The sequence below is a fragment of the Cherax quadricarinatus genome, chromosome 18, assembly GCF_038502225.1.
Source record: "Cherax quadricarinatus isolate ZL_2023a chromosome 18, ASM3850222v1, whole genome shotgun sequence".
Taxonomy (NCBI): domain Eukaryota; kingdom Metazoa; phylum Arthropoda; class Malacostraca; order Decapoda; family Parastacidae; genus Cherax; species Cherax quadricarinatus.
The window spans coordinates 38,842,447-38,855,326 of NC_091309.1; the positions used below are offsets into that span (position 1 = coordinate 38,842,447).

General features: G+C 47.4%; 1 protein-coding gene across 6 annotated transcripts in view; it reads right to left on the minus strand.

Moving 5' to 3' along the window:
* LOC128689495 (uncharacterized) overlaps window positions 1-12,880 on the minus strand; it is a 755,803-nt gene that overhangs the window by 548,388 nt on the left and 194,535 nt on the right. Inside the window, exon 1 of one of the 6 annotated variants that reach the window (XM_070086426.1) lies at window positions 9,236-9,301. The exons of 2 other annotated variants lie outside the window; for them this stretch is intronic. The gene's annotated coding sequence lies outside the window, so the exon portion shown is untranslated. Of the gene's footprint in view, window positions 1-9,235; window positions 9,306-12,880 lie in introns of those variants that run through there. 3 more of the 6 variants (XM_070086425.1, XM_070086430.1, XM_070086431.1) reach the window with 3 other exon arrangements.

The window sequence follows — 12,880 nt, forward strand, 5'->3', positions numbered from 1 at the left end:
CTATGCAACACCTACCACACTATGCTACACCTACCACACTATGCTACACCTACCACACTATGCTACACCTACCACACTATGCTACACTTATGTTGCTGCACCTATCATGTTGCTGCACCTATCACTATGCTACACCTACCATTCTATGCTTCACCTACCACACTATGCTGCACCTATCACACTATGCTGCACCTATCACACTACGTTGCACCTATCTCTATGCTACACCTATCATGTTATGCTGCACCTATCACTTCAACACCTACCACACTATGCTGCACCTATCATGCTATGCTGCATCTATTACACTATCCTTCATCTATCACACTATGCTGTAACTATCATGCCATGCTGCCCCTACCATGCATTGATGCACCAATGACGCCATGATGCGCCTATCATGAAATACTGCGCCACCATCCTCACCACACCATGCTGCTACTACCACACCATCCTCACCACACAATGCTGCTACTACCACACTCACTGCCCCACCATCCTCACCACACCAAGCTGCTACTACCACACTGCCCCACCATCCTCACCACACCATGCTGCTACTGCCACACTGCCACGCCATCCTCACCACATGCTGCTACTACCACACTCACTGCCCCACCATCCTCACCACACCAAGCTGCTACTACCACACTGCCCCACCATCCTCACCACACCATGCTGCTACTGCCACACCGCCACGCCATCCTCACCACATGCTGCTACTACCACACTCACTGCCCCACCATCCTCACCACAATATGCTGCTACTATCACACTGACCCACCATCCTCACCACACCATGCTGCTACTAACACACTGCCCCACCATCCTCACCACACCATGCTGCTACTACCACACCATCCTCACCACACCATGCTGCTACTACCACACTCACTGCCCCACCATCCTCACCACACCATGCTGCTACTACCACACCATCCTCACCACACCATGCTGCTACTACCACACTCACTGCCCCACCATCCTCACCACACCATGCTGCTACTACCACACCATCCTCGCCACACCATGCTGCTACTACCACACTCACTGCCCCACCATCCTCACGCACCATGCTGCTACTACCACACCATCCTCACCACACTATGCTGCTACTACCACACTCCCTGCCACACCATCCTCACCACACCATGCTGCTACTACCACACTGCCACACCATCCTTACCACACCATGCTGCTACTACCACACTGCCACACCATCCTCACCACACTATGCTGCTACTACCACATTCACTGTCCCACCATCCTCACACCACACCATACTGCTACTACCACACTGCCACACCATCCTCACCACACCATGCTGCTACTACCACACTGCCACACCATCCTCACCACACCATGCTGCTACTACCACACTGCCACACCATCCTCACCACACCATGCTGCTACTACCACATCATCCTCACCACACCATGCTGATACTACCACACTCACTGCCCCACCACCCTCACCACACCATGCTGCTACTACCACACCATCCTCACCACACCATGCTACTACCACACCATCCTCACCACACCATGCTGCTACTACCACACTCACTGCCCAACCATCCTCACCACACCATGCTGCTACTGCCACACTCCCTGCCACACCATCCTCACCACACCATGCTGCTACTACCACATCATCCTCACCACACCATGCTGATACTACCACATTTACTGCCACGCCATCCTCACCACACCATGTTGCTACTACCACACTCACTGCCACACCATCCTTACCACACCATGCTGCTACTGCCACACTCACTGCCACACCATCCTCACCACACCGTGTTCCTATTACTACAATCACTGCCACACCATCCTTACCACACCATGCTGCTACTACCACACTCCCTGCCACACCATCCTCACCACACCATGCTGCTGCTACTACCACATTCACTGTCCCACCATCCTCACCACACCATGCTGCTACCACACCATCCTCACCACACCATGCTGCTACTACCACACTGCCACATCATCCTCACCACACCATGCTGCTACTACCACATCATCCTCACCACACCATGCTGATACTACCACACTCACTGCCACCCCATCCTCACCACACCATGCTGCTACTACCACACTCACTGCCACACCATCCTTACCACACCATGCTGCTACTGCCACACTCACTGCCACACCATCCTCACCACACCATGCTCCTATTACTACATTCACTGCCACACCATCCTCACCACACCATGCTGCTACTACCACACTGCCACATCATCCTCACCACACCATGCTGCTACTACCACATCATCCTCACCACACCATGCTGATACTACCACACTCACTGCCACCCCATCCTCACCACACCATGCTGCTACTACCACACTCACTGCCACACCATCCTCACCACACCATGCTCCTATTACTACATTCACTGCCACACCATCCTCACCACACCATGCTGCTACTACCACACTGCCACATCATCCTCACCACACCATGCTGCTACTACCACATCATCCTCACCACACCATGCTGATACTACCACACTCACTGCCACCCCATCCTCACCACACCATGCTGCTACTACCACACTCACTGCCACGCCATCCTTACCACACCATGCTGCTACTACCACACTCACTGCCCCACCATCCTCACCACACCATGCTGCTACTGCCACACTCCCTGCCACACCATCCTCATCACACCATGCTGCTACTACCACACTGCCACACCATCCTCACCACACCATGCTGCTACTACCACACTGCCACACCATCCTCACCACACCATGCTGCTGCTACTACCACATTCACTGTCCCACCATCCTCACCACACCATGCTGCTGCTACTACCACTTTCACTGTCCCACCATCCTCACCACACCATGCTGCTACTACCACACTGCCACACCATCTTCACTACACCATGCTGCTACTACCACATCATCCTCACCACACCATCCTGCTACTACCACATCATCCTCACCACACCATGCTGATACTACCACACTCACTGCCACACCATCCTCGCCACACCATGCAATTACTACCACACTCACTGCCATACCATCCTCGCCACACCATGCAATTACTACCACATTCACTGCCACGCCATCCTCACCACACCATGCTGCTACTACCACACTCACTGCCACACCATCCTTACCACACCATGCTGCTACTGCCACACTCACTGCCACACCATCCTCACCACACCATGCTGCTACTACCACACTCACTGCCACACCATCCTCACCACACCATGCTGCTGCTACTACCACATTCACTGTCCCACCATCCTCACCACACCATGCTGCTACTACCACACCATCCTCACCACACCATGCTGCTACTACCACACTCCCTGCCACACCATCCTCACCACACCATGCTGCTACTACCACACTCACTGACACACCATCCTTACCACACCATGCTGCTACTACCACACTCCCTGCCACATCATCCTCACCACACCATGCTGCTACTACCACACTCACTGCCACACCATCCTTACCACACCATGCTTTTACTGCCACACTCACTGCCACACCATCCTCACCACGCCATGCTGCTACTGCCACACAACTCTCACCACACCATGCTACTACTACACTGCCACACTACCTTCACCCTGCAACCACACCACCGGCTACCCGCCAACCACCTCCTCCACGCTGCCATCTACTGCCCTATATAACAATCTAGTTTTGGTGGATATCTGGGCTAAGATGATATTATGTCTTGTCAGCAGAAAATGATCGATCTCCTGACGCTATTTTATGTGGCGACCAGTTCTATGGAGCTTGTGATCTCTAACACTGACTTTCACTGGCTTAATAATAATAATAATAATAATAATAATAATAATAATAATAAAATATTTATTTCTACAAGTACATGTACAAGGTATACAGACCTAGCTGACATCAGTGACATACTGCTATACAGGAAGCCGCTTGTTATGCAGAGCATCTCAAGCAAATTTGGTCAATTCTGTACCCGGGATGCGATCCACATCAGTCGACTAACACCCAGGTACCTATTTTACTGACTGATGAACAGAGACAGCAGGTGTTTTAAGGATACACGTCCTAATGTTTCTACCTGTACCGGTGATCGATCCACGGACCTCAGCGTGTGAGATGAGTGCGCCAGGAGCCGAGCTACGGAACACCATCTACAAACTACTGATTACTACGCAAGTTTTTCATTAGTCAAGTCTTATGCTGTGTTTATTAGGAAGGTGTAACCTGTACGAATCCAGCAGCCTAGTTACTTTACGTAAATAAAGTTTACTGTAAACCAAACCGTTTACAATCTTCATTAGCAATAAAAGTTATTAATCAATAGTTTATTAGACAGCCTCTAATTTTGCGACAATTGTTTTACAACACTATTGTTTTGCAACACTATTGTTTTTGCAACACAATTGCCTTGAAAGATTTAAGATATACCATGAATTAATCAAAGATCCTGGACTTCACCTTACGAAACAGACAAAACAAATACGATAGTAATTATGGACAAGGTAGATTATAGTGGAAAAATGAATATGTTATTAGTAGACGGGGTAATTTATGTGCTTAATGACCCTCGTGTAGTCGACAGCCTTTAAACCCCGTTAACTAACCAATTTATTCGCAAAGTATTCAACGTGTCCGTCATTATCATTGAAACAGCTGCAGAGAAGACGTCCTGTCAGCCATGTTGACGGTTCTTAGTGTTGAGAGAGGTGGTAGTGTTACACGTCTTCATAACGACCAGTCATAGTGTTGAGAGAGGTGCTAGTGTTACACGTCTTCATAACGACCAGTCATAGTGTTGAGAGAGGTGGTAGTGTTACACGTCTTCATAACGACCAGTCATAGTGTTGAGAGAGGTGCTAGTGTTACACGTCTTCATAACGACCAGCCATAGTGTTGAGAGAGGTGGTAGTGTTACACGTCTTCATAACGACCAGTCATAGTGTTGAGAGAGGTGGTAGTGTTACACGTCTTCATAACGACCAGTCATAGTGTTGAGAGAGGTGGTAGTGTTACACGTCTTCATAACGACCAGTCATAGTGTTGAGAGAGGTGATAGTGTTACACGTCTTCATAACGACCAGCCATAGTGTTGAGAGAGGTGGTAGTGTTACACGTCTTCATAACGACCAGTCATAGTGTTGAGAGAGGTGGTAGTGTTACACGTCTTCATAACGACCAGTCAGTGTTGAGAGAGGTGCTAGTGTTACACGCCTTCATAACGACCAGTCATAGTGTTGAGAGAGGTGGTAGTGTTACACGTCTTCATAACGACCAGTCATAGTGTTGAGAGAGGTGCTAGTGTTACACGTCTTCATAACGACCAGTCATAGTGTTGAGAGAGGTGCTAGTGTTACACGTCTTCATAACGACCAGTCATAGTGTTGAGAGAGGTGCTAGTGTTACACGTCTTCATAACGACCAGTCATAGTGTTGAGAGAGGTGGTAGTGTTACACGTCTTCATAACGACCAGTCATAGTGTTGAGAGAGGTGCTAGTGTTACACGTCTTCATAACGACCAGTCATAGTGTTGAGAGAGGTGCTAGTGTTACACGTCTTCATAACGACCAGTCATAGTGTTGAGAGAGGTGGTAGTGTTACACGTCTTCATAACGACCAGTCATAGTGTTGAGAGAGGTGCTAGTGTTACACGTCTTCATAACGACCAGTCATAGTGTTGAGAGAGGTGGTAGTGTTACACGTCTTCATATCGACCAGTCATAGTGTTGAGAGAGGTGCTAGTGTTACACGTCTTCATAACGACCAGTCATAGTGTTGAGAGAGGTGCTAGTGTTACACGTCTTCATAACGACCAGTCATAGTGTTGAGAGAGGTGGTAGTCTTACACGTCTTCATAACGACCAGTCATAGTGTTGAGAGAGGTGGTAGTCTTACACGTCTTCACAACGACCAGTCATAGTTTTGAGAGAGGTGGTAGTGTTACACGTCTTCATAACGACCAGTCATAGTGTTGAGAGAGGGGGTAGTGTTACACGTCTTCATAACGACCAGTCATAGTGTTGAGAGATGTGGTAGTGTTACACGTCTTCATAACGACCAGTCATAGTGTTGAGAGAGGTGCTAGTGTTACACGTCTTCATAACGACCAGTCATAGTGTTGAGAGAGGTGGTAGTGTTACACGTCTTCATAACGACCAGTCATAGTGTTGAGAGAGGTGCTAGTGTTACACGTCTTCATAACGACCAGTCATAGTGTTGAGAGAGGTGCTAGTGTTACACGTCTTCATAACGACCAGTCATAGTGTTGAGAGAGGTGGTAGTGTTACACGTCTTCATAACGACCAGTCATAGTGTTGAGAGAGGTGCTAGTGTTACACGTCTTCATAACGACCAGTCATAGTGTTGAGAGAGGTGCTAGTGTTACACGTCTTCATAACGACCAGTCATAGTGTTGAGAGAGGTGCTAGTGTTACACGTCTTCATAACGACCAGTCATAGTGTTGAGAGAGGTGGCAGTGTTACACGTCTTCATAACGACCAGTCATAGTGTTGAGAGAGGTGCTAGTGTTACACGTCTTCATAACGACCAGTCATAGTGTTGAGAGAGGTGGTAGTGTTACACGTCTTCATAACGACCAGTCATAGTGTTGAGAGAGGTGGTAGTGTTACACGTCTTCATAACGACCAGTCATAGTGTTGAGAGAGGTGCTAGTGTTACACGTCTTCATAACGACCAGTCATAGTGTTGAGAGAGGTGCTAGTGTTACACGTCTTCATAACGACCAGTCATAGTGTTGAGAGAGGTGGTAGTGTTACACGTCTTCATAACGACCAGTCATAGTGTTGAGAGAGGTGGTAGTGTTACACGTCTTCATATCGACCAGTCATAGTGTTGAGAGAGGTGCTAGTGTTACACGTCTTCATAACGACCAGTCATAGTGTTGAGAGAGGTGCTAGTGTTACACGTCTTCATAACGACCAGTCATAGTGTTGAGAGAGGTGGTAGTGTTACACGTCTTCATAACGACCAGTCAGTGTTGAGAGAGGTGGTAGTGTTACACGTCTTCATAACGACCAGTCATAGTGTTGAGAGAGGTGGTAGTGTTACACGTCTTCATAACGACCAGTCATAGTGTTGAGAGAGGTGCTAGTGTTACACGTCTTCATAACGACCAGTCATAGTGTTGAGAGAGGTGGTAGTGTTACACGTCTTCATAACGACCAGTCATAGTGTTGAGAGAGGTGGTAGTGTTACACGTCTTCATAACGACCAGTCATAGTGTTGAGAGAGGTGGTAGTGTTACACGTCTTCATAACGACCAGTCATAGTGTTGAGAGAGGTGGTAGTGTTACACGTCTTCATAACGACCAGTCATAGTGTTGAGAGAGGTGCTAGTGTTACACGTCTTCATAACGACCAGTCATAGTGTTGAGAGAGGTGCTAGTGTTACACGTCTTCATAACGACCAGTCATAGTGTTGAGAGAGGTGCTAGTGTTACACGTCTTCATAACGACCAGTCATAGTGTTGAGAGAGGTGGTAGTGTTACACGTCTTCATAACGACCAGTCATAGTGTTGAGAGAGGTGCTAGTGTTACACGTCTTCATAACGACCAGTCATAGTGTTGAGAGAGGTGCTAGTGTTACACGTCTTCATAACGACCAGTCATAGTGTTGAGAGAGGTGCTAGTGTTACACGTCTTCATAACGACCAGTCATAGTGTTGAGAGAGGTGCTAGTGTTACACGTCTTCATAACGACCAGTCATAGTGTTGAGAGAGGTGCTAGTGTTACACGTCTTCATAACGACCAGTCATAGTGTTGAGAGAGGTGCTAGTGTTACACGTCTTCATAACGACCAGTCATAGTGTTGAGAGAGGTGATAGTGTTACACGTCTTCATAACGACCAGTCATAGTGTTGAGAGAGGTGCTAGTGTTACACGTCTTCATAACGACCAGTCATAGTGTTGAGAGAGGTGGTAGTGTTACACGTCTTCATAACGACCAGTCATAGTGTTGAGAGAGGTGCTAGTGTTACACGTCTTCATAACGACCAGTCATAGTGTTGAGAGAGGTGCTAGTGTTACACGTCTTCATAACGACCAGTCATAGTGTTGAGAGAGGTGCTAGTGTTACACGTCTTCATAACGACCAGTCATAGTGTTGAGAGAGGTGCTAGTGTTACACGTCTTCATAACGACCAGTCATAGTGTTGAGAGAGGTGGTAGTGTTACACGTCTTCATAACGACCAGTCAGTGTTGAGAGAGGTGGTAGTGTTACACGTCTTCATAACGACCAGTCATAGTGTTGAGAGAGGTGGTAGTGTTACACGTCTTCATAACGACCAGTCATAGTGTTGAGAGAGGTGCTAGTGTTACACGTCTTCATAACGACCAGTCATAGTGTTGAGAGAGGTGCTAGTGTTACACGTCTTCATAACGACCAGTCATAGTGTTGAGAGAGGTGGTAGTGTTACACGTCTTCATAACGACCAGTCATAGTGTTGAGAGAGGTGCTAGTGTTACACGTCTTCATAACGACCAGTCATAGTGTTGAGAGAGGTGCTAGTGTTACACGTCTTCATAACGACCAGTCATAGTGTTGAGAGAGGTGGTAGTGTTACACGTCTTCATAACGACCAGTCATAGTGTTGAGAGAGGTGCTAGTGTTACACGTCTTCATAACGACCAGTCATAGTGTTGAGAGAGGTGCTAGTGTTACACGTCTTCATAACGACCAGTCATAGTGTTGAGAGAGGTGGTAGTGTTACACGTCTTCATAACATATACAAATATTTATTTCTTCATGTGGTACAAAAATAACGTACTTGTAAAAAATATTGGTAGGCATAAATGAAAGCCATTAGTAAACAATGCATTTCTGGCTAATTAAGAATTAGACTATTAAGTAGAATTTCTTAGTAAGTTAACTACGATCATACGTAAAATAATAAAGATAGGTTATGTTAGGTTTGCCAGGTAACAAGACAAATGTTTTATCTTAGTCATATGATGACCAGCAGCTGGAGTTTTTGATCATATCACCGAGGCCTTACGCAGGCTTACGGGTCCAACACTTTCAAAATAATGGTTATAATTATAACAATTATATATCATAACTAAGATGACTAACGAACAAATAACATTTCAAAAGTAGGAGTAACTAATGTATAGAGATGAAGATAAAAGTTACAGCAGAAATATACTAGGAGCAAAGACGCGCTACCAGACTTACGGGACGCCCCGGTGCACTGAATATTACTTACACTAAGTAGTCGTGACACACCAGCGGGGCGGCAGAGAGCTGCACCTCCTCTCCACATCACCTCACGAGACACACTAGTTCAAAAATCTAGAAGGAAGATGTTTACCTCTACCGAGAGTCACTTTGTTTTCATGAAGCCAGCCAATGACAACGTTTCTTACTTCCTAGCTCGTCTGTGATTGGCTGACCAGCAATGTGGTGATAATTTACCATAAGTGTGCACTACAGTGGTAGTGAGGAATCAACAGTGTGCACTACAGTGGTAGTGAGGAATCAACAGTGTGCACCACAGTGGTAGTGAGGAACCAGCAGTGTGCACCACAGTGGTAGTGAGGAACCAGCAGTGTGCACCACAGAAATAATAGTGAGGAACCAGCAGTGTGCCCCTCAGCAGTTGTAATGAAGAACCAGCAGTGTGCACCACAGCAATGGTAGAGAGGAACCAGCAGTGTGCGCCACAGCATTTGTAGTGAGGAACCAGCAGTGTGCACCACAATGGTAGTGAGGAACCAGCAGTGTGCAACACCTGTGAGAGAGGAGCTAGCAGTGTGCACCACAATGGTAATGAGGAACCAGCAGTGTCCACCACAGCAGTGGTAGTGAGGAACCAGCACTGAGCACCACAGTGGTAGTGAGGAACCAGCAGTGAGCACCACAGAAGTGGTAGTGTGGAACCAGCAGTGAGCACCACAGTGGTAGTGAGGAACCAGCAGTGTGCACCACAGCAGTGGTAGGGAGGAACCAGCAGTGAGCACCACAGCAGTGATAGGAACCAGCAGTGAGCACCACAGCAGTGATAGTGAGGAACCAGCAGTGTGCACCACAGCAGTGATAGTGAGGAACCAGCAGTGTGCACCACAGCAGTGATAGTGAGGAACCACCAGTGTGCACCACAGCAGTGATAGTGAGGAACCAGCAGTGTGCACCACAGCAGTGATAGTGAGGAACCAGCAGTGAGCACCACAGCAGTGATAGTGAGGAACCAGCAGTGAGCACCACAGCAGTGATAGTGAGGAACCAGCAGTGAGCACCACAGCAGTGATAGTGAGGAACCAGCAGTGTGCACCACAGCAGTGATAGTGAGGAACCAGCAGTATGCACCACAGCAGTGGTAGTGAGGAACCAGCAGTGAGCACCACAGCAGTGATAGTGAGGAACCAGCAGTGTGCACCACAGCAGTGATAGTGAGGAACCAGCAGTATGCACCACAGCAGTGATAGGAACCAGCAGTGCGCACCACAGCAGTGATAGGAACCAGCAGTGTGCACCACAGCAGTGATAGTGAGGAACCAGCAGTGAGCACCACAGCAGTGATAGTGAGGAACCAGCAGTATGCACCACAGCAGTGATAGTGAAGAATCAGAAGTGAGCACCACAGCAGTGATAGTGAGGAACAAGCAGTGTGTACCACAGCAGTGGTAGTGAGGAACCAGCAGTGTGTACCACAGCAGTGATAGTGAGGAACAAGCAGTGTGTACCACAGCAGTGATAGTGAGGAACAAGCAGTGTGTACCACAGCAGTGGTAGTGAGGAACCAGCAGTGAGCACCACAGCAGAGATAGTGAGGAACCAGCAGTGAGCACCACAGCAGTGATAGTGAGGAACCAGCAGTGTGCACCACAGCAGTGATAAAGAGGAACCAGCAAGAAGCAACTTTAGGTATCTTAGCTTCCACACACGGCACTGGAGAAGAACAGACTAACTGTCGGAACCTATAAAGGGGCAACTGAAGAAAGGTCAAGAGTGAGAGAAAACGAAGAGAAAAGGGGAGGAGTAAAGATAGTAAACAAATAATTGACTTCTACTAACATCCGTTACTATCTTGTATGTAGAAGGATCGTGAAGGGCATGAGAGTGGGCAAAATAACTTAGGCAATGGGCATCACTCCGATAGATCAAGGATGGAATATTCGCCTCCGCAAATAGGCTCTCAATAGGGAAGAAGCGTAAAGCACCTAGACGTTAACGTAATTCTGATGATGGATGAGATCAAATTTAGAAAGTTATGGGAGAGGCCGCAGAATATATCTGGTCGCCATAGTCTTGTTTCTATAAAATTAGGGCCGAATCCAGCTGAAGAAGAATTCAAAGAATCCGCCCTCCTTCGTTCCACGAAAGATGAGAGGGGGTTTTAAGGAGGTTCAGCCTGTTGTACCAAGTTTCTTTCAGGAAAGTAATGTGAGGCTTCCAGGACAGTCGGCGATCAAAGAAAAGGCAGATAAACTTGGCCATATCATGTTCAGGGATACGGGAGTCATACAGGAACAATGGAGCATCAGAAATAACAGAATGTCTGTTGAAAGTAATTTGGTGCGTTTTAGCACCAGAAAATTTAAACTCATGAGTTGTGACCCAATGGGAAACACGGTTGACAGCTTTCTGGAGTGAGGCTGCTACTAGGTGAGAGTCGGCGCCTGCACAAGCTATAGCAAAGTAATCGACATATAGTGATGACCAAATGTTGGATGGGAGAACAGAGGCCAGATCATTTTAAGGAAGTAGAAAAAGAATGGTGCTAAGGACATATCACTGAGGGACACCTTCAGCTTGGATAATGTCCGGGGAAAGCACATTATTATCTCGAACACAGAAATGTCTCTCAGATAAGAAATTTTTAGGGAAAAGTGGCAGATTCCCTTGGAGGCCTAGATGATATATCTCCAAGTAGTGCCATATGCCTTTTAAAGTTCAAAAAAGACTGCGATAATCGAGTGGTTACTAGCAAAGATATCTAAGCGCAGTAAGGGGCCAAACTGACTAGGGGGGAGACTATTATGTCTCCAAATACCACACTAAATGTCTATTTACCAGAAGTTCCATCAACCTGCAAACTGCACCGGCAAGAGCTCTGGGACGATAGTGTGAGGCATCATATCCCAATGTAATTGGTTTACGAAAAGGTAGAACAGCAGCATTTTCCCACAGCTGGGGCAGCGCTTTATGACCCTTGTCGGCTTAGCGCTCTTTGATTATAATAATAATCCACAGCTGGGGAAGAGCGCCTTGCGACCAGATAAGATTACAAAGATGTAAGAGGACTACGAGGACTAACGGATGTAAATGCTGAAGCATTTACATCCGTCAGCCCTCGCCGATCAGCTGCTTGCTGATCGCCATCAGCTGCTTGCCTGATGGCCCAACTGCAGACGATCGGCAAGCGGAAAGTGTTGACTCTAGTTCCAGAAGCGTAAAAGGCACGTTGTAAGTCTTTTCTCTACTAGAAGAAAAGTCTAAAGTCTAAAGGTTTTAACTCTGTCTGACTTTAAGGAGCCCCTAAGAGATACGGACAAGATGATTTCCAATTTCTGTGGGAATTTCAAGAGGGCTTGCAGTGCTGACACAGGCAACCCTAAGACTGGCAGCCGGGTCTGGAGAGCATGTGCTACTCAATTACCGTACATTTTTCCGGACTGAACTCATAGAGGCAGCCGAAGTGGCGGTAGAAACATAATCCCGCCAACAACTGCGTTTAACTTTTCAGATGACATGTCGGGGAATCTGCCTCGCCGGCTTAAAATCAAGGAATCGCTCGATGGTCCTATTGTAAAGATGCCGGCCCCATACAGCACGTTTCAAACGCAAGGCATGCATTTCTGAGTGTGCTTACTCGAGGTCTGTGGGATTATATTCGAGGCCGCGGTTAAAA